The sequence below is a fragment of the Canis lupus genome, chromosome 17, assembly GCF_011100685.1.
Source record: "Canis lupus familiaris isolate Mischka breed German Shepherd chromosome 17, alternate assembly UU_Cfam_GSD_1.0, whole genome shotgun sequence".
Taxonomy (NCBI): domain Eukaryota; kingdom Metazoa; phylum Chordata; class Mammalia; order Carnivora; family Canidae; genus Canis; species Canis lupus.
The window spans coordinates 4,705,713-4,729,074 of record NC_049238.1 but is presented as its reverse complement, the minus strand read 5'-3'; the positions used below and the strand labels follow the sequence as shown (position 1 = coordinate 4,729,074).

At 40.3% G+C, this 23,362-nt stretch overlaps 1 long non-coding RNA gene across 1 annotated transcript; it reads right to left on the bottom strand.

Annotated features, from left to right (window-relative positions):
• Nucleotides 1-968: 968 nt before the first annotated feature.
• Nucleotides 969-17,854, bottom strand: LOC111090412. Its single transcript, XR_005371786.1, has 3 exons — nt 17,781-17,854; nt 7,068-7,151; nt 969-1,057 (listed from the first exon to the last, which is right to left on the bottom strand). It is a non-coding gene; the product is annotated as an uncharacterized LOC111090412 (long non-coding RNA).
• Between the last annotated feature and the right edge of the window lie 5,508 nt (nt 17,855-23,362).

The following is a 23,362-nucleotide window of genomic DNA, read 5'->3' as shown; positions in this document are numbered from 1 at the left end:
CTTGGACATGCTTCCTTTTTCCCTACCATGGCTGCTAACAATAATCCAGAAAGAGGTTGACATAGCAGCCCCTAGATAGATGAGAGTACTCAGATGGCCTGAGATGAATAGCTAGTATGGGCAGGAAATAAACCTTCAGTGTTTTACACCCCTGGAATTTGTGCTTCCTTTCTTGTCATGGTATAACCTGTCTTGTCCTGACTGATATCCTTTACTGACCCAAGAAGACAGTAACAACCGTCTCGCTATTTATTCTACAACCTCTATTCCTCTGGCAACAGCAGCATCTACACTGTTGCTAACATAAACTTTATGAAACCCAAAATTGTTTATGCCTTATCACAATCTTTCTATGAAATTTGGTGCAAAGTCAAAACTCATGGTGTAGAAAACAAAGCCATCCATAATCTGCCACTTGCCTATCAGATTGCCTGCCGCTCATCTTCCTACACATCAGCTCTCACTTTGAGCCTCTTACAGAACTTGATGCTGCCATTCATCCCTACCTCCTGACTTTGGTCATGAAGTGTCCTCTCTAGAAGAGAGAGCTATGCCAGTTCTCCCATAAAAAGTTACCCACTCTTCAAACCTCAGCTCACATAGCTTCATTTCAGAGAAGTCCTCCTGTTAATAACCTGTAGTCACCAATGATATCGAACCTTCTAAATATAGGTCTAATACTGGATTTGGCATTTGGTTTTTTTAGTTTTTATCTCTCCACTTAGAATTCGAGTTCTTTAAAGGTTGCCCTCCCCCCACCACTCATCCCAGTAAGGACAATAAAGCTCAAAGATTAAGTAACATGCTTAAGATTAGGCAATTAGTACATTGTAGAATTACAAGCTGAACCTGAGTCTACAGCTCATCCACCTTCCTGAGCAAGCGGCCTCCATCCAACCATAGTCAGAAGACCTGTTCTCCAGTCCTTAGCCCGAGAGCTGTGGCCCAAAACAGAAACTCACAGGAATGGTGGAAGAGCTGAGTATTATTCCCTTTCCTCAATAGCTCTTCATTTATTACCAGGTAATTCTGTAACATCGTCCATATGATCCAGCATCTGAAAGAAATCAGAAAAGGACTATGGATATTATGGATATCCAGCCTGTCCTCATTTTTTCTTCAGTAAGGTTTTTGCGGGTTTATTAATTAGAGATGGGAGACGTCATCAGGGTCCTTAAGTCCTTTTTGATGAGGTGGAATGAACAATGAAGACTCCCTGGAGATCTATGTTCCAGTTCCCTCCTAGGCCACTAACTGGCCTTTGAGTACAAAGTCATAGGTCTCTGGATAAATAATGAATTCTATTTAGATGGTTCTTATGGTCTCCCACAGTACTAACATTGCCTAAGTGTAAAGTATGGTTCATCCAAAAAATAACAATAAACAGGCCTTTGCAAGCACAGGATGTTAACTTAGATCAAAGGATCAAATGTAGGTACCTGTTCACTAAAAATTTAACTGAGGATTCTTATAAAAAGACTTGAAGGTGTTGTTGATCAAATTCACTTTTTTCTCTCCTACACTTCCCTCTGTATTTCAGGTTAGTAATTCCAAAGCTTTGCAGCCAGCATCTTCTTGTTTATTACCAATGGCACCCTTGGTGGGTCCCTGTGGAGTAACTGTGGGGAAATTAAATGTTTTCATGCTGGGTGCAATCCTTCAAAGAAAGTTCTTGCCTGAGACAAATTTTCTCCATAGGTTGTAGTTAGTAATTTGCTTCCTGTTAATAATTCCACACACATTGATCTCACAGCAGCTGGTGATTATTTGGCACGAAACCCTCTGGATTTATTTTAAATTTAGAAAAAAAAATTGCTCCAGTACCTGCTTCCCACTTGGGCATTGCCTTGGGAGACCAGAATATTCTGAATAGCTTGATGCGAATGACCAGTGTTCTCAACAACAACAAAACCTCAAACTTTTCATCCAGCTGCCCACAGGAACAAATTTTTTTCCATTCAACTGAATTTCTTCAAACAGTTTCAACTATAAAGCCTTTTATAGCTTCGTCCCAATTCACTCAGGCATAAACTACTAAAACAAGGCATTTTCTTTTCATGACCAGCTTCTCTTTTTGCCCTGCATACCATCCCCCTCCTCCTAAAAAATAATGGTAGTCACCAAGTGCCTCATATATGTATTGGGAGCACATTTAATGCTAGAACAGAAGTTCATGAAGGTATTTTTGTATTGTTCACAGTGTCATTCTCAGCAGCTGGAACAATGCTGGGTGTCTAATAGGTACTCAAACATTATTTGTGGTGATTTATCAAAACCCTAAACTAGGGATGCCTGGTGGCTCAGCAGTTTAGCACCTGCCTTTGGCCCAGGGTGAGATCCTGGAGACCCAAGATCGAGTCCCACATCGGGCTCCCTGCATGGAGCCTGTTTCTCCCTCTGCCTGTGTCTCTGCCTCTCTCTCTCTCTCTCTCAAATAAATAAATAAAATATTTTTTAAAAAAAGAACACTAAACCACATTTTCTATTGCTTAAATATTATCTTTTGTCAAATATTAAAAGTGGATTAAGAATTCTCTGGATATAATATAATGGCCACTTTTCTAAATATAATTTTACTACTCATACTCTGTGTGTCAGAGACAATCACACATGAATGTGGTCAGGTCTCCTGTTGGGTTATCTTGCCTTCAGGAACCTTTACTAATTCATCTCACTGAAGATCACCTCCAAATTGGGACCTTTGATGTACCACATTATTATTTTATTTTATAATTATAAAATCATTACTACTTTTGTCTTTAAGATCAACTAAAATCTGGGGTGCCTGGGTGGCTCAGTTAGTTAAGTGTCTGTCTTTGGCTCAGGTCACAATTTCAGGGTCCTGGGATCGAGCCCTGCATTTGGCTCCCTGCTCAGTGGTGAATCTGCTTCTCCCTCTCTTGCTCCCCTTGCTTGTTCTCTCTCTCTCTCTCTCTCTGTCAAAAAAATAAATAAAATCTTTTTTTTTATTTTAGATTTTTTTTTGTAATGCAAAACCAATTTATCTCCATGTACGACAATGAAGATTGAGATACTATTAAAAGTAAAGCAGTCTTCCGTCAAATAGAGATCCAGATTTTTAAGTAGCTGCTTTTGGGAACAACTACGATGGAAGACTTGCTGTGCTGCCTTCAGATGTTAAGCCTGTCTGCCTGATGCTTCACCAAATTGTTCCGAGATGCCTTCCTTCGAAGTCAGCCTTTCTAATTCCTTCTGATAGCTATGCTGGTATTCCAGATATTTTATGTTCCTCTTCTGTTTACCCATGAACCTTTTCAGGAATTCTAAGAGATCAGTTTCATTCTTCTGAGAAGCCAAGTTCTGCAGGTCTTGCAGGAGCTTGTGTAACCCGTTTTCCAACTCCAGAGCCATCACTATAGCTTGCACGTTCGTTCCCCAGTATCCTTGGTCAAGCCTCTTAACCACTGGAAGGCAGACTTTACTCTTACGCTCCTTCAGATATCTTATGAACTGCCTTGCGTGTTCTTTCTTCACCTCAGCTTGATCATGGAAAAAGGGGACATAAACAGGTGCACCCAGGTCTTTAAAAAATCTTTTTTAAAAAAAGATTAACTAAAATTCTAGTGAGAACTTAAACCTTCCTGAAATTATCCTTCAGTCTGCAATTTTCTGCCCCAAATGCAAGATGTTCACTCTTCCATCCATATAGAGAATGTTTTTTCACTTTTATTTCATTAATCAATTTTTTTTCTATTTTCCAGAGGTATCTCAATTAGTACATTCTCCATGAAGCCTTCCCTAACCAATGCAGCAAAAACAAGCCCTATTTCCAAAGATACTCCTACAAAAGTCATCTGCATCATTCATTTTGGTCAAAGGCATCATGAGTCGAAGGGAAAATGCATAACATTTGGAGTGGAAAGGCTAAAATTAAATTTCTAATTATGACTATTGAATAATAATTGTGGTCCTCGGAAAACCCTCTTAACCCATTTGCATGTCAGTTCCCTCGTTTGTGAAGCAATGGTAATGTTATCTGATCCATATGTCTTGTGAGAAGCAAATGAAGTAATGGCTGTGACTTGTGAAGTATCACACTAATGATAGTTCTCATTACCTATCATCCACTATCCCCACATCAATGTGTCAGCTGGTCAACTACAGTCAAGTCTCAAATACAAGAACTGTGTTATTTTGTCCTCCACACAACTGAATCCTGCAAAAATGTCTTGACTCTAAAATGAATGCAATAAATAAACATTGAAAGAAGAACCTATTATGTCTGTAACACTGTGGAAGGGAAGACAGATGAGGAAATGAGCAAGAACACTAGAGTGGGTCTATGCTTTGTTGATGGATGTACACCAAGAAATGGGCCCAAACCATGTGGTTCTCAGAGAAGATAATCTTCCAATTCCATTTTACATGGAGATGATAACCTTCAACCAGAGAAAATAAAGAAGGGTATATTAGGAGCAGAGTTAGAAATAACCATGTGCAAAGGCCAGTAAGCATGCATAGGGCGTTTTTATTTTAAGATTTTATTTATTATTTATTTGAGAGAAAGAGAGAGGGCATGAGCCGGGGAAGAGGCAGAGGGAAAAAGCAGATTCCCCACTGAGCAGGGAGCCCGACTTGGGGCTCCATCCCAGGACTCTGAAATCATGCCTGAGATGAAAGTAGACTGAGCCACCCAGGCACCCATACACTGGCTTTAATGTTAAGGGAGAGGGAAGACACTTAATATGGCCCAGAAAGGATCAAGAACCAAGAGATGGGAAAGTCTGGTTGGGAAGGTCAGGTAACAAGGAGTCCTGCATGGCAAGCAAGGAAGCTTTCGCCCTATCTCCTACTCTTTTCTGGTCCATGAACACAGGCTGATCTGCAGGCGTCTGGTCCTCCTCGCTCCACTCACCTGTGCCTCACTCTTCCACCACTACATTCACCATCACCTTCTACTCTCTGTCCTGGACCTTGACTCCATTTAGTCTCTATAATCTCTGTAAATTTCAGATCCATTATTTCTCAGTTGACCTTAGACATTTTTAGAGGATTCAATCTTTTCTCAACCCAAAATGACAGGAAATAAGCACACTGCCCCTGGCTCTCCTGTCGCCCTTAAACTGTACTCCTCATCTGGGAAGGAAATCCATTCCTGCTGAAGACACTGAAGTCCAACTTTTAAAGATTATGCTACTGCACTTAGAGCACTTACGAGTACCTGTAGAAAATCTTATTTGAACTAGAAAAATTTCAACATAAACTCAGGAAGCCTAGCCTTCTCTGTGTGGGTGTGCACCACTTATGCGGTAGGAAAACCTGAAAAAAAACACAGACATTGTACACATAACATATGGAGAGGACATCAAGGTTCTGAGTGCTGTCAACAAAATGAAATGGAGAATTACACTTGGAATTCATAGATGTAAGCTTTGATTGTGTAGTTCAGCTTTCTACAGTTTCCCCAACTGATGGTGATGGTGTCACAAGGACACTTAGCCAGTAATTTTCAATAAGTTGAGCATATTCAATGTGATCTTTACTAGGAAATGCAAAGTGTTATGGGGAAATCAATCAAGTGGTTTCACTGAAGTAACAGCCGAATGGCTGGATTCACTGGTCATTTATGCTGCATTCCATCACAAACTGGATTCTTGCTCTGTGAGACCCAACTGTGCCAGGGTGGAGAGTACAACTCTGGGTCCAGGCTGGAGAGTACATCTTTGAAATTACAAACACCAGCTGTGTTATATGTTGTGAAACCTGAACACACAGTGCACCAGGTTTTGGGGGAATCTTTAGAACAGCGAGATGAAGTCAAAATATCCGTAGGCTTTATTCTGGATCCTCTCTAACCAAAGACTAGAATCAGAGCTACACTGTGTCAAATGTTAAGTTCCAAGTGTTCACTCAATAATGTACTTATTCATTCAAAGAATATTTTGTATAGAACTGCTCTGTTGTATGTGAACATGGAGCTAGACATGACAATAAGTCAAAGTCAACACATTTCTACTTCCATTCTCAATCTGAGTTACTTTACCAGTGTTATCTAAGCACTCACATGAGACAAATAAATATTATACTTCCTTCCTGGTACACACCCCCTGAGGCAATGTCTAATATCATGAACATGATATGTCCCCTGAACATGGACAGGACCAGTGACTTGCTTTTTACCAACAGAATATAGCAAAGGATTCTACTCCATTGTGATTAGGTTATGCTATATAACAAAGTCAGAGGATACCTCTCCATGATTTTATCACTTATATAAGATTATGACTTAGTGGACTAGAGAGACATTCTTCTGCTGGCCTGGAAGAATCAAACAGCCTGCTGTGAAGTGCCCATGGAGAGGACCAAGTGCCAGGGAACTGCAGTGGCCCCTAGATCAATCAGTGAGCAGCTGAGGGGCCTCCATGGTACAACCGTGAGAAAACAAACTCTGTCAACAACCTGAATGGGCACAGAGATGGATTCTTTCCTGATGAACCTCCAGATGAGAACACAGCACAGCTGAAAATTTGGTCACAGCCTGATGCAGGTTGCCTCACTAAACCATGCCTGAACTCCTTACCCACAGAAGCTGTGAGATAATATGTATGTGTATTATCAGATAATATGCTGGTAATAATTTCTCATGCAGTAATGGAAAATAGATGATTCATCCTTGATTCTAAGATTCCATCTTATAAGGTGTAAAATCTATGCATTAATAACTTTTATGGTAAACTAGAGATACTGCATTCAATGTACATTGAGAAAGAGGGACTTAACAAATGATCAATGCCATGTGTTAATGCATCAGGTGCTTTGCCAGACACAGAGGATGGGCTGACAAAGAATAAAATATGCAACCTTCTCTTCTTTATCAACTTTCTGACATCAGTGAACTCACAGTACAGAAGAGAGAGGCATTAATAACACCACCACACGCAAACATCCACTGCCAGCCAGGAGGAAGTAAGCCCATTATGACCTCGCTCTCCTGCTGATTACTGCTGAAAACTCTGCACAGAATACAAAAAGCTCTTGAGGTCTCTGAAAAGTAAGCAATATCAGATAGATGAAGAATTGAAGTGAGAAGTTGAATAACAACTCACCGCCAGAGTGAGTTTCATAGATGTTTTTCCTCCCTTGTCTCCCCAAGGATGAAGTGAACTGCAGAACTCAGCAGCAGTCACCAACTGTGAAAACAATAGAGAAAAAAATCAATAAAATCAGAAGCTCATTCTTTGAAAAGTTCAATAAAATTGATAAAGTGCTACCCGACTGCCCATGAGAAGAGAGAAGACACAAATTGTGTAATTCAAGAATGGAAGAGGAAATAGAACTAGAGACACTTAAGATCTCAAAGGATATTAATAGAATTCCATGAGCAGTTCTGTGACCATGAATTCAACAACTTCCATAAAATGAAACAATTCTTTAAAAGTCACAAATTCTCAAACTTCTCTGAAGAAACAGGTAGATATGACTCTACCAAATAAATAATTTGAATCTGTAGTTAAAAAACCTTTCAACAGAAAAGGTCCATCAAACATTTAATAAAGAAGTTCTATCAGTTTTATATTTTTTTCCTAAAAGGCAGAGGAGGAAATTCTTCCCATCTTATTCCATGAGATCATCATTGCCTAATATCAAATCCGAACAAAGAAATTATAAGAACATTACAAACATCTCTCATGAACCCAGACACAAAAATTATTAAATAAAAATTAGCAAACTGAAGCCACCAGCAATATATACAAAGGATTAGTACATCATGACCAAGATGGGTTGGTCTGGAACGCAAGGCTGACTGAACACTCAAAAGAATCAATGTAATTCACATATTAACAGACTAAAGAAATATCACAGGGCACCTGGGTGGCTCAGTTGGTTGAGTGGCTGACTTATGATTTCAGCCCAGGTCATGATCTCGGGTGGTGGGATCGAGCCCCACATCAGGCTCTGCACTCAACATGGAGTATGCTTGCCCCTCTCCCCAATCACACACTCTTTCTGTCTCTCTCTCTCAAATAAATAAATAAAATCTTTTTTTAAAAAAAGGAAATATTGGGATCCCTGGGTGGCGCAGCGGTTTGGCGCCTGCCTTTGGCCCGGGGCGCGATCCTGGAGACCCGGGATCGAATCCCACGTCGGGCTCCCTGCATGGAGCCTGCTTCTCCCTCTGCCTATGTCTCTGCTTCTCTGTCTCTCTCTCTGTGTGACTATCATGAATAAATAAATAAAATCTTTAAAAAAAATAAAAAATAAAAAAATAAAAAAAGGAAATATCACATGATTATTTGACAAAAATGCAACATCTATCCATGATGCAACATATCAGCAAACTAGGTATAAAATGGAACGTTCCTAACTTGGAAAAGGGCTTCTATAAACTACTTATAGCTAATACTTAATTGTGAAAGATTTCATACTCTCCCCCCTTAGATAAGGAACAAGGCAAGGGTGACCACTCTCATTACTCTCAGTCAGCATCTTACTGGATAATCTAAGGAGTGGGAGAACAAAGGGAAAAGTCTGTAGCCTGAAAAGGAAAAATGAAATTATCTCTTTTAGAAGGCAACATGATTGAAAATACTACAAAACCTACAAATATAATCTTTGAACCAATGAATGAGTTTAAAATAGTTGCAGGAAAAAAGATGAGAACACAAAAGTTAATTGTCCTTTTGTGGTAGACACCTGGAAATTTTTTTTAAAAAAATTAAATATGATTTTTAACAGCACTAAAATAAAAGAACTAACCCTAACAATACATGGACAACTACTATAGGTTGAAAAGTACAAAACAATGATGAGAGAAGTCAGAAAGGGGCAGCCCGGGTGGCTCAGTGGTTTAGCGCTGCCTTCAGCCCAAGGCATGATCCTGGAGATCCGGGATCAAGTCCCATGTTGGACTCTCTGCAGGGAGCCTGCTTCTCCCTCTTCCTGTGTCTCTGCCTCTCTCTCTTTCTGTGTCTCTCATGAATAAACAAATTAATTTTAAAAAAGAGAGAAGTCAGAGAGGACCTCAGTAAATAAAAATAAACAGTGTTGAATCGATATAAAAAGTTTACAGAGGCTTTATCAATAGTCACCAAACATGGAAATAATACAAAAGACTTTTAAGGTGAGTGGACAAATAAAATATAGCATGTCAATACTACTCAGCAATAGAAATGAACAAATTACTGACACAGGAATAAGGTTACATTTCAAATGCATTATGTTCAGTGAGGGAGATGAGGCTACGTGTGATATTACTCCTCTTAAGTGACCTCTCTGGAAAAGGCAAAATGATAGGGCTGGAGAACAGATCAATGGTTTTCAGGGTTGAAGTGTGGGGTAGGAGGGGTAGTGTTAGACTATTTATTTCAGGTAATGGAACCCTTCTGTAACTTCATTCCAGTTATGGCTACATAGTTTGAGGCACTTGTCAAAACTCATAGAATTACACATTTAAAGAGTTCATTTTACTATATGTAAATTTTAAAAAATAAAAGCAAGAAATAAGGAATTAAACCCTAAGTCAAACAAATAATATATATAACTGCATCGGTTCTATGTACTACAAAAGAAAATATACAATAATAATAATGAGCCTGGTCAGAGAGGACAGATGTAGACTATTGAGTGAAAGGGAGGTTTGAAGAATAGTACCATTTCATGGGAGAAGGGGGTGAGGAGTGAAGGACATTCCAGACACAGGGTGAGCCATCTGTGCAAAGGTCCCGTGGCAAGAAGGAGAATGTGTTTTGGTTACTGAAATAATGCCAGTATGGCTGGAGCACAGAAAATAGGAATGGCCTTAGTGTGTCTTATAAACCACACTATGGATTTTGTGTTTATTTGAAGACCAGTGCAAAGCAACTCAAAGATTTTTAGCAGACAGAGGACAAAAGCTCTCCTCTCTTAGCGTGGACTCAGGGAAACAACCCATAATTATGATCCTACTGTGACAGTTCGGGGAAGAGATTGTCGGATTCCCTCCTGTTGTGGCACAGTGATGATTAACAAAACTGAAAAGATTCCTGGAACACTCCTGAGGCAAATCGATAATATTCTGTGAGTTGGATACAACACATGAAAGAAGAGCAAGTGTCAAATGTCACTCTAAGTCTGGATCATAAGCTCTCTCACATTGTAGGCTTTGACGGCCACACGTGAACTCTGTTGCATATTCTCTTATTTTATTTTATTCTGCTTTTTATTTAAAAAAAAACATTAAAAAATGTTCAGACCATTCTTAGCCGATGGGCCACACACAACAGGCCACAGGCTGGATTTGCCTCTCAATGTAGGAGATTCTCACTTTTATAAGACAATAGATATCCTTGCCATTCCACAGAGTAGTTGATAGGGTTTGAAGTAAACATCTCATGAAATCAAATTTTTTAAATGTTGAACTTGAGCTGCCTTTGAAATACCAGATGGAGACATCAAGTTGTCATTTGGATATATGGAATGATGCTCAGAGGAGAAATCTGGGCATGACACATGATTCCACATAGTCTGTGCTGGGTGGTAATAAAGCTGGAGATACAGATGAAAGTTCCTGAGGAAAAGTTAAAAATTGGGTATGAAGGGAAACTGCAGAACTCAGTGCCTGGACTAGGGATGAGGTACCTGCAGCAGGAACAGAGAGTGGGTAGAGACACCGAAGGGGAGTCAGAACAGGCTGTGTTACAAGAGCCCAGGGATTCAGATAATGTGCTCATTCTCCTTCAGAATTGCACTCAAAATGGAAATTTAAGCCTATAAGACTTATGTCCAGTCTTCCAAATCTGTAATGGTCCTGGGTGGCTTCCTAGATGGGTACAGTGATACAGTGTGTTTTTATTGTCCTCTGTGGGGACAGTAACCTCTTAACCTCTGTACTATCCAACCGTAACATAATTTTGACTATTGAGAATAACAGGGTCTTGTTTGTATTTGCTATTTGGCTCAAATAGTCTTACTTTTTCAAAGTCAAACAACTTCTCCTCAAATCCAACGGTAAGGGTTTGCCCATCAAAAGTTACCTACCTGTGATATTCTCATACAGAGCCCATCAGTCTCACCTAGCTGCAAAATCTGTGTGCTTCTGCATATATTTGCCAATACTTATTGTTACCGGATCGTCTCCTATCACCACACAATACATAAGTTTGTAATATCTTGTGTACAAATAACCTTCTTTCTTTCCAACAATGCATCATGATGTCATCTCTTACACAATATTTTATGAGACAAGCAGGGATTTGAGATTAAATTAAAATCCAACCACTCCTTGTACTTCCGAAGCATGTAATTTACTTGAGAAGACAACCCGAGTCCAATTACTATGTACGTATTGACATATATACAGTTCGCCCGTATGAAAGCAAGTTTGGCTATATGACAACCTTGGAGCACCTGAGTGGCTCAGGGGGTTAAGTGTCTGAGTCTTAATTTCGGCTTAGGTCACGATCTCAAGGTCATAAGATTAAGGCCTGTCAGGCTCCATGCTCAGTGAGGAGTCTGCTTGTCCCACTCCCCAACCCCACCCCTACCCCCACTTGTGCTCTATCTCTGAAATAAATAAATAGATAGATAGATAGATAGATAGATAGATAGATAGATAGATATTTTTTTCAAAATGACAACGTTTTTAAACACAAGGCAGCTGATAACTTTGGCTTTTACATCAACAGAAGGTAAAACCAAATTTCAAATATCTTCATGGAGTCTTCAGGCTAGAAAGGCAGAACTTCAGGGTTGATGTTCTAATTTTACGCAGCACATCTGAGAGAAGGAAAGCCATGGTAGAGCACAGAGAAAGAAAAAACAATGAAATTAAGGGAAGAGAACATAAGGCGTGTAAACCAGAGTTAAGTGGTCTAAAATCCAAGAAGAAGAGGGAAAGAATAGAGCAAAAGTGTTAAAGAGAATGTTCTCCAAAAAGATAAAAAACTCACAGGTTCAATAAGCTTGATAAGCTCAGATCAGAGATAATTCAGAGACAACTACAGCTAACAAAACTCAGTTTCTATTGCCAAATTGCTGAAAACCAAAGATAACAAGAAATTCTTTGTTTTTTATTTTTTTTTAAGGATTTTTATTTATTTATTCATGACAGAGAGAGAGAGAGAGAGAGGCAGAGACACGGGCAGAGGGAGAAGCAGGCTCCATGCAGGGAGCCCAACATGGGACTTGATCCGGGGACTCCAGGATTACGCCGTGGGCTGAAGGCGGCGCTAAACAATGGAGCCACCTGGGCTGCCCAGAGAAATTCTTAAAAACAGCTAGAGAAGGACCGCCCGGTGGCTCAGTCATCTGACTCTTGACTTCTGCTGAGGTCATGATCTCAGGGTCCTGGAATCCAACCCTGCTTGGGACACTGGGCTCAGCAGGGAGTCTGCTTGTCCCTCTCCCTCTACCCCTTTCTTTCCCTACTTGTGCATGTTTTCTCTCAAATAAACAAAATCTAAAAGAAAAAAAAAAGCTAGAGAAAATGATTTTACTACATTCAAGAAAGCAGCAGTAGACTTTTTCAATGGCAAACCTAGAAACCAAAATATAATAGAATTGCTTCTTGAAAAGTACAAAACAGAGGGAAAAATCCTCTAAATACATTATACTATACCTAACAAAAATACTCCTCAAAAAAATAAAGGCAAAATAAACATTGGGAATAAAGTCATGTTCTGACAAACAGATACAGAGAATTTGTGGTCAGCAGGAGGATACCACAAAAAAGGAAATCCTTCCAGATGAAGAAAAAACAATTGCAAAATTAAGCACAAATATGGATGAATGCAAGTGCCTAAAGGAAGCATGAGGATCAATCATCTCTTGTGTTTTTTACAATTTTGCCATATTCTTGTTTATTCCTAAGAAATGATGCTTAGTTAAAATTTAAACTTTATGTAATATTTTCTTTCATAGATTCTTTAACAACTTGCTTTTTTAAAATTTTGTTCCTAAGGTTCATTAATTTTTGGAGTATAGTTCAAATTCATTAAATCACAAATATTCAACTTTGTGAATACCTCCAAAATGAACTTAGCTGTTTTTCTACAGGACGTTTGTGTTGTTTTCAATGTTTTGCCAGTTCTTGTACTTTCCACAAAATATATTGACGTATCTCTTTTGTTAAGGCAAACATCTTGGTGGACCGCTGCTGAGTCATAGGTTAGTTTCATCTCCAACGAATCTAGACAATGTTAATTATTTCCCCAAATGGTTTAACCTATTTAGAACACCACCAGCTGTATGCAGGCGATCCCATTATTTCACATTTTTGCTAACACTTGATATTGTCAGTCTTTAAAATTGCTGCCAATCCTGGGAGCCCATTGGCTTTGTATATTTCATTTCCATTTCCCTGAATAATGGAACTGAGCATTTAATTTTTTTAATTTAAATTAAAATTAATTAATATATACTGTATTATTAGCTTCAGAGGTAGAATCCAAGCTTCATCACTTATAAACAACACCCAGTGCTCATCACATCACAGGCCGTCCTTCGCACTCAGCACCTAGTTACCCTGTCCCCCACCTCCCCACCCCTCCAGTGACCCTCAGTTTGTTTCCTATAGTTAAGAGTCTCTTATGGTTTGCCTCCCTCTCTGTTTTCATCTTATTTTATTTTTCCTTCCCTTCCTCTATATTCATCTATTTTGTTTCTTAAATTCCACGTTGAGTGAAATCATATGGCATTTGTCCTTCTCTGAGTGACTTATTTCACTTAGAATAACACCCTCTGGTTCCATCCAAATCATGGCAAATGGCAAGATTTCACTCTCTTTGGTGGCTGAGTAATATCCCATTGTATATACAGACCACATCCTCTTTATCCATTCATCTGTTGATCGGCATCTGGCTCTTTCCATATTTTAGCTATTGTGGATGTTGCTGCTATAAACATTGGGGTGCATGTACCCCTCCAAATCACTATGCTTACATCCTTTGGATAAATACCTAGTATTGCAATTGCTGGATCATAGGGTAGTTCTATTTTTTACTTTTTTTAATATTTTTAACTTTTTGAGGAAGCTTCATACTGTTTTCCAGAGTGGCTGCACCAGTTGCATTCCCACCAACAGTGTAAGAGAGTTCCCCTTTCTCTGCATCCTCACCAACATCTATTGTTTCCTGAGTTGTTAATTTTAACCATTCTGACCAGTGTGAGGTGGTATCTCATTGTGGTTTTGATCTGTATCTCCTTGAGGCCAAGAGATGTTGAACATTTTTTCATGTGTCTATTGTCCATCTGTATGTCTTCTTTGGAGAAACATCTGTTCGTGTCTTCTGCCCATTTCTTGACTGGATTTTTTTGTTTTTTCAGGTGTTAAGTTTGATAAGTTCTTCATGATATTGGACACTAAGACATTTGCAAATATCTTCTCCCATTCCATAGATTGCCTTTTAGTTTTATTGACTATTTCCTTTGATGTTCAAAAGCTTCTTATCTTGATGAAGTCCCGATATTATTGGTTATTTGAATTTCTTTTTTTTGTCAAGTGCCTATTCAAACTTTTTCTCCCTCTTTTTTTTTTTATTAGTTTGTTCCCTTTTCTCACATGGGTATGTAGCAATTGTGTATACATTCTGCATATTGACCGCTTCTTAATTTTATGTTTGGAAAGTATCTTCTAGTTTTTAAACAATCATAACCTCTTTCTCTGATGTATATTTAGTAGAAGAGAGATTCTTAATTTTAAAGAGGTATAGTTTTGCTTTTTGTGTTTTTCATTTTTTGGCTTGTTAAAAATTATACTTTACTATGATAAATATATTATCTATATTATCCTCTATTCTCTTTTAGAGGTGTACAGTAATGTTCTCTTTCCCTATGAATCTGCAACATTAGTGCTGCCATAAATCAGGTTTCTATAATTAAGTGCTGATTAAGGTTCTCTATTCTATCTCTTTGGTTAATTGGTCTATCATTGAAGCAATGCCCTACTCCCCTCCTCTGCCTCCTACGTACCATAGCATCAGAAGTCTCAATAAGTCATAAGGAAGCCACCCTTTATTCCCCATACCCTAGCATTGCCAAGTTGTTCTTCTTTAGTTCCTTGGATTTTTTTTTTTTGCCATTTACTATCCCATATAAATTTCAGAATTTTTATATGTTTTATAATTTTATATTTTTATGGTACATTTTAAGTACACTTGGCCCTTGAACATTGCAGAAGTTAGGGGTGCCAACCCCCACGCAGTCAAAAACCAACATATAACTTTTGACTCCCACAAAACTTAACTACTAGTAGCCTATTGTTACCAATAACACAAGTAGTAGATTAACACATATTTTGTACATTATATGTATTATATACTGTATTCTTACAATAAAGTAAGCTAGAGAAAAGAAAATGTTATCAGGAAAATCATAAGCAGGAGACAATATATGTATAGAACTATACTGTATTTATTAAAAAAAAAAACTAATCCAAAAATTCACATGTAAGTAAACCCACACAGCTCAAACCCGTATTGTTCAAGAGTCCACTATAGATTGCACTTCCTTTCATGTACTGCTTTCTGCCTTAAAGTCTAATGCATCTGACATAATATAGCAATCACATCTTTCTTTGGGTTAGTATTCGCCTCTACTTCAAACCTTTCTGTATTGCTTTGCTTCAGAAGTGTGCCTTATAAACAGTACATACATCTATATAGAAAAACTATTTTAACTAATTCTGGTTGTCTTTCTCTTTTAACTGTTTTTTTTTTCAGAAATTTTATTTATTTATTCATGAGAGACACATACAGAGAGGCAGAGACACAGGCAGAGGGAGAAGCAGGCTCCTCTCAGGGAGCCTGGTACAGGACTCGATCCTGGAAACCCGGGATCACGCCCTGAGCCAAAGGGAGATGCTCAACCGCTGAGCCACTCAGCTGCATCTTAAGTGGATATTTTAGTTCATTTACAAATATATTATTATTACACACACATATATGCATGTACTTGTTCCTACCATCTGGTTGTGTGCTCTATGTTGATTTTGTCTTCTCCAAAACTTTGGAGTGTATGAACTCTGTCATTCTTCAGTGGTTATCACAGACAATTTGACATATACTTAATTCCTTGGAACCTGAAATACGATAAATAACTTTACCCACCCCATTAGTAATACAGAGATCTTAAAACATTTGTTTTCTTTGCCTATCTCCTGACTTCTAAGCTATGATTGTCACTGATTTTAGTTTTATTCTTGTGTCTTTAGCAGGGTTATTACTGCATTATTACTCTAGGAACCAATTTAGGATTGTCTAGATTCTTCTACATATTTTCTACTCTCTTTGCTTGATCTTTCATGATTCTCAGACCTTCCATTGGTGATAGCTTTCCTTCTTCCCAAAGTCCATCCTCCAGAAATATTATATTATAAACATAATATATATTATAAATATATTATAAATTATATAATATAGCATAGTAATATACTTGTCACTATATAACTTAAATATTGCCTATAATAAATGATTCATGATTAAATTTAATAATTATATGTAAAACTTATAATAATTACACATACACATATATAAAATTTTACCTTGTCGTGTATGTTCCTTCAATAGATTGAAAAATCTTATTTTTCAGCTTCCATGGCAGTTCTAAGGAATCAGATGTTAATCAAAGTAACATACTGATAAATATAATTTTTTTTCTTTTTGTTTCAAAGATCTGTTTTCGGTCTTCATTTTTGTTTTTCCCAGTGCCGTTGTGTCGTATTATGTCAGGGTTTCTTTAGAATTCAACCTACCTGTGATTTACTGAGATTTCCGGATCTGAGCACTGACTTCTTTTAACAATTCTGGAAATTTTTGCTGCATTATATCCTTCGATATCTCTTCATCCATCGTTCTCACTATTATCTCCTTCAGGAACACTAGTTTGGCATAAATTAACAATTTTGATCTCTTCTGCATGTGTGTTAAGTTCACCTTATCTGTATCACCCATTTATCGCTCTCCATCACATCCCATGTTATGTCACCAGTTCTTCCACAGTGTCCAATCTTCCATCTATTCTTTCCAATATTTCACTTATTTCTTTAATCAATGTTCTTAATTATCTTTCACTCTTGTTTTTGAAAATATTATCAAGCTTTCCTAATTAATATCCCTTAATACATGCAATGTAGGACATGCTCCTATCCCCATCAAGAGGTCCATGCCCCAATCCCTGGAATTTACAAATATATAGCTCTAAATGGTAAAGGTGACTTTGCAGATATAACTGACTTTAAGATAGGGAGATTAGCTTGGATTACCCAGAAGCATGTGATTTAATCACAGGAGGCCTTCAAAGGTAAATTATCCCGGAGGAAGAAAAAAAAATGCAGCAGAGAGGAAATCAGCCATGCCAAGTGCAAGAAGAATTCAACATAACTTTGTTGACTCTGAGATGCAGGCACACCCTTAAGATGACCAAAAAGGGGCCTCTTGGCGTAAATGGTGGCCCCACTTAGCAGTTGGGAAGGAAATAGACCCTAGTCTTACAATGGCAAAGAACAAGATTTTGCCAACAACATGAATGGGCTAGGAAGTGGGTTCTCCCCAGAGAGTTTTCATGAAGGCCTGGTCAGCTGACACCTTAATTCTGGATTCCTAAAACCTGGAGCCAAGAACTCAGCTGAGCCAACTCAGGCTTCTAAGTACAGAGCTGTGAGATAAGAAACTTGTGTTGTTTCCAGCCCCTAAATTGTGATACTTTTTTATGGCAACAATGGAAAATTACAGAGCCTATTAAACAGGATACCAAAACTTTAATGCATGGTCCACACAGATCAGTAGCAATGACAATGCCTCAGGGTGTTTTAGAAATGCAAAATATCAAGACCAAGTCAGACTTACAGAGTTGAGGCAGGAGAGAAGGGAGACTCAGGAGACCAGCCGTCCAGGGTAAAGCCATCTCAGTGTTAGGCTGATCTTTAACCTAAAAGTGAACAAGTCATAAAGAGTCACAAGATCCAACTCTTGGAAGACCACGAGACCCCACTGCCTTGTGCAATAAATGCTGCAAAGGCTGGATAGTATTACAATTGCTCCCTGCGGGTAACTGTACAACCTTAAAAGAATGGAAAAACTAACTGCCCAATAGAAATGATAAACCCAAAGTTAGAGAGTAAGCCCCCTCTCTTTATGGTTAGCTAAAAAAAAAAAAAAAAAACAAAACTATAAAACCCTTCATTTGAGGTAAGGGTATGGGGTCATATTCTCCATCTGGAAGGAGAGGCCTCAGCTTTGTACAGTAGCTCCTTTCCTGCTTCCATACTTAATAAATCTTTGTCCCTTTCTCTCAATGGCTTGCTCTTGAATTCTTTCTTGTGCACACTTGATGGGATAAGCACTGGATGTTATACTGTATGTTGGCAAATCGAACCTCAATAAAACAAACAAACAAATAAATAATTTTAAAAAATAATTCTTTCTTGTGCAAAGCCAAGAGCCCTCTAACTGAGGGTCCTGAGTATCCCCTTCTTCTCGGAGCTTCAGCCCATCCAGCATCAGAGTTAGAATTTCATTTATCAAATCAAAATATTACCAGATGACTCATAAATTTTCAGAAGTAATGTTCTAATGTTATCTGATTACAGCAACATCTGATATCTTTGTGGTGTGATTCTATTGTTTCTCATTTCTTCTTTTCCCTTTTAAAGATTTTATTTATTTGAGAGAGAGAGAGAGAAAGAAAGAGAGAAAGAGCATGAGCTGGGGAGGGGCGGAAGGAGACAGAGAAGCAGACTCCTCCTGGGCAGGAAGTCTTCTGCAGGACTTGATCCCAAGACTCTGAGATCATGACCTGAGCCCGAGGCAGTCGCTTCACCAACTGGGCATCTCTTGTCTCCTGTTTCTGTTCACACTTCCTCATGGTGCCTTGATTCCTTGTGTGTTTCATGATTCAGTCTGAGTTCCTGTTCTGGAATTTGAGAGGCAGGATTTCAGGGTGCAAATATGTTTAAGGATTGTAACTGAGCAGGTCTGGAGTGGGTCCTGATGATCCAGCCTTCTAGCCAGGTGAGCTCCTTCAGGGAGGAATTGTATTTGCTTCCATCAGGTGCCTGGAGACCCTCCACCTGGGGTTAAAATTTCTCCGACTACACAAGAAGTATGAATTTAGTCTCTACACGACCGCGAGGCTCCACTTGAGGTTCTGGATTCTCAGAGAAGATTTCTTCTACCTTCAACCTGGAACTAAGGCTTGAGCCAGATAGTTTTCCTTGTAGCTCACTGGGGAGTGAGCATATTCTAGTTACTCTTATGCTAAGGTGAGGTCATTTAAAATCACAGGCAAGGGGGCAGATTTATCAGCTCTCCCACAGTGGCCGGGACCTTGCCTTTGTGTGGCCTTGTGCTTGGTGTGGCCTTGAATGCTGAATTTCATAATTACCCTGTTAGCAGCTGTCCTCCAGGTGATAGTGTCTTGCACAGCTCCACTTCTCCTGGGTTCCTCTTTCGCACTCACACCTCTGGGTCCCCCCCTTAGGGATTTCCTAAGGGATTATTGATGCCATTAGAAAATGATTCCTATATATTGCTGGAAAAATATCTCTAAAAATTGTAAGTGATGGTATTTTTTTTGTTTGTTTGCTTGTTTGCTTTCAACAAGGTCATCCCAGGAACATGGTTCATTATGTGCTGGAAACAAATCCCTCTAGCAACCATGCTTGGTAAGTCACTGACATGTCCTGCTCAGCAGGAAGGTAGCAGAGAGGAGGCCAGGGGTCCCCCACCACCCTTATGTCAGGTGTTGGGTCAGTAGGACAGTCTGTGTTTTATTATTGAACCCGCCAGGTTAAGACGATGCCCATGGGCTTGCTTGCACATGTTGTTTGGGAATAAGGCCTCCTTGGCTTTGGGGTGGTTTTCGAGAGGAAGTAGTTGCTAACCGAAATGAGATCTCCCAGGACAGATATCGGTGTCAGTCACTGAAATAAACCAGGACTGGAGAGACGGAACTTCAGTTTTGAAACGTGAGATGCTCCCTCTGGAGATCGCGGCATGGAGGTGCCAAGCAGGCTGCTGGTCTGGGCAGAGCAGAGAGCAGGGCAATGGGTAAGCATGGTACGACCCGGCACGACGATCGGGAGGACGAATGTCCCTGGGAGTCAGGCGGGCAGAGGGCCGGCTGGCAGTCGCAGGGGGGCCGCTGGATGTGGGCCGAGGTTGCCCGGGGGGCCTCTTGGAGGAGAGGGCTGAGCGAGCCACCGGCGTTTGTGACAGTGTCTGTGCTGGAGAAAGCAGGACGCACGCTCAGCAGTGGGGCTGCGCCGGCAGGAGAATTGTGACAGCAGGCCCACCTGAGAGAGGTGGGCAGGAGACAGAGGTGTTTGTTTTCCTCATTATCTCCTTGTAAAAACAATCTCAACATTTCGTTTTATTTTCAAGTGGCACGATGTTGTGTGAGGTTATTTCATCTCCCTTTAAACAAACAAACAAACCAAAAGGAACAGAAGGTAAATACCATAAACAGAAGCTGGAGAAACCTCCAGAAGGTAATCTGTTAGGCTGCAGCGAGAGGTGTCAGCCCTGCCTTCCCCAGCGTCGCTGGCTACAGGTGCTGCCTTCCAGCACCTGCGGAATCCCAGCACCCCCCACCCCCCCACCCCGGGGAAGGAACCGCAGGAGCCCGCTGCGCCCTACCAGAGTGTGGTCTGGACCTGGGAGCAGAGGCGTCTGCCCAGACCCAGAACCTAGGCCGCAGGGACGCAGGGTGGCCTGCCACGCTCTTGCACCCACCCTTTCCAGGGGGCCCCCTAGCACTGGGACTCCCCATCCCTGCCACCTCCCTACCATCCCGGCCTTGCTGGCTGGCTCCTGACTCCCTTCCTAGCTCTTTTCATGTTCCAGACCCCAGTCATGTACCTTCACCCCAAATAGACCAAAGTTTCTGATGCCTTTGCTACGAATGTCATGCCCTGCATCCCACCTTGGACTAGGCTGCCTGGGTGTTGACACTGGCACGGGTCAAACAGAAGCTTCTTCCCACCACCAACCCCTACACAGGAACATGCTACTTGGATTCCTGGCTCTCAGTGCCCGCGGTCAGCCCAGCAGCCCAGTCGGACCTGGTCCCAACTTCCTCGCCTCCTACCTCCCCTCGTGCCACCCTTGGCCCAGCTGCTAAGCCCAGATGGCCGTGCTCCGTGAAACCTGGAAGATTCTAGGAGACTCACTCATTCTGTTCGTCAACAGATGTTCATTTCCTGGCTGCTCTGGACACCCCAAATTCTGCTGCAACAACAAAAATAAAGTCCCTGGCCTTCAGCTTGGGGCTGGAGTGAGAGGGCAGGCAGTAAATAATCAGAATTATGGAGCATGTGAGGGGGTATTAAATGTTATGAAGAAAGGAGAAAGAATCTCCAGGAGTGGCGAGGGAGGGGTGGGCTGGTTTTTAGAGTATCCAAAGGTAGGCCTCTGTAATGTGGTGGCGTCTAGCAGAGACCTGGAGGAAGGGGAAGGAGACGTAAGACTATCCGCCCGCTCCACAGCCCGCAGCAGGTAAGGCCCAGACAGAGCCCAGAGCCCGGCTCCTGGGCTGGGGCTGATTTGCTGAACCTGGCCTCGCCGGCACTGCCCTGGCCCACCTCCTGCCTGAAATGTGGACTCTGCTCGGAGAACGATCCCTGTTAACAAAAAGAAGCCGATGGCGTGGGACCCTGGGCAGCCCTCCAGGGTTTCACGCTGGATCACCCAGTGCCTGTGAAGCGGCCAGACACCCTGAAGAACACTTCAGTTCAAAAATGCTAATTGTAAATTTAAAAAATGCTAATTGTGTTGGGGAGCCTGGGTGGCTCGGTCAGTGGGGCATCTGACTCTTGATTTCAGCTCAGGTCATGATCTCAGGGCTGTGGGATCCAGCCCCACGCTGGCTCTGCGGTCAGTGAGGAGTCTGCTTGGGATTTTCTCTCCCTCCCTCTGCTCCACCCTGCTCTCTCTCACTCTAATAAATAAATAGGAAAAAAAAGAAAGAAGAAAGAAAGAAAGAAAGAAAGAAAGAAAGAAAGAAAGAAGAAAGAAAGAAAGAAAGAAAGAAAGAAAGAAAGAAAGAAAGAAAGAAAGAAAGAAAGAAAGAAAGAAAGATAGACAACCTCTAACTGCGGAGAGCACTTAGGATGAGTTTTGCACACCAGAACCCTTAGAAGATGGTGCAAATCCCTGGTACTCTCAATTCTCACTAGCTGCTGTTGTAAAAACAAGTGCCTCCCTGCTTTTACTAGGTCCTTATAGAAAACACGCGAGAGTTCCAAATATCTCTAAATATTTGTTGGGGCCAAACGGTTGGAATTGAGACTAGAATTTGGTACTCAAGCTTTTTTTTTTTTTTTTTTTTTTTTTTTTTTTTTTTTTTTTTTTTTTTTTTTTTTTTTTTTTTTCTGGCAATATTGACTGAGTATCTCCTGTGTTCCAGCATATCACATACTTCTCCACAGACCCCCGTCAGGCAGGAAAAATCGTTCCAGCTTCACCTACATGGCCATAGGCGACACACTCTCTTTGGAATTAGAAATCAAAGACAGGCTTATCTGAGTTCAAAAGGTTGGCTTTTTCAACACAAAGTCCCCATTTGAAAAGGATCACCCTAATTTTCTCATTGGGTTGAACCTGTGAAACTCCCTCGTATCCATATGGAAATGCCAAGGAACCTTGACAGTGCCTAATGATAATGCAATAGAATGGCTTGATTTTGAAGATAGAGTCTGTTGAAAAACTTTTAGGTGGTTGAAGGAAAATTCAGCAAGAAATTTAAATTTGGACAAGTCTCTAATTTCAGGTCCACAGTGAGAAGATTGTGTCATGTAAGATGAAAAAAAAAAAAAAAGAATTGCCAAACTTCCTTCATTTGAAGAGGTAAATTTTCACCTGCAGAAGACCTTGTCATATATACGGATATCATTAAAAACTGCAAAGCAAAACTTACAAAAGTAGCACATTTTTACAGAACTGCAGAAGCCTGATTTAGTCAGTGAGAATTTCTTCTTCACACAGATTTTTGTCATCTCTCTCAGCTCCAGGGGCCCCTTAATGACAAATTAGCAAGGTGCTACTGTCTTGTAACTAGGAGACATTTTAGCACATTGACATTCAGCATTGTGACCCGCTTCTTGCTAGACTGCTAATTAATATTTGCACTGGCTGCAGAATTAGCTTGTGTTCTAGATTATTTCATATTCAAAAAACCGCCTGCAAGTGAAGCAGGCTTCCATCTAAAAGCTTTATTTTAACTTTGTTTTATCAACGGCATTTACAGGAAGAGCTACCACTGGTTATGTATCTGTTCTTGCTGGACATGCAGGCCTCTTGCAAGCCTTATATTATCTCAACGGTGCTACAGTGGGGCAAGAGAAATAATTTTATCTCCACTTTGTACTTTAGGACACTAAGCCTCAAATGTTCAAATAATGTTCTCAAGAACACGTAGTTGATGAAGGCCA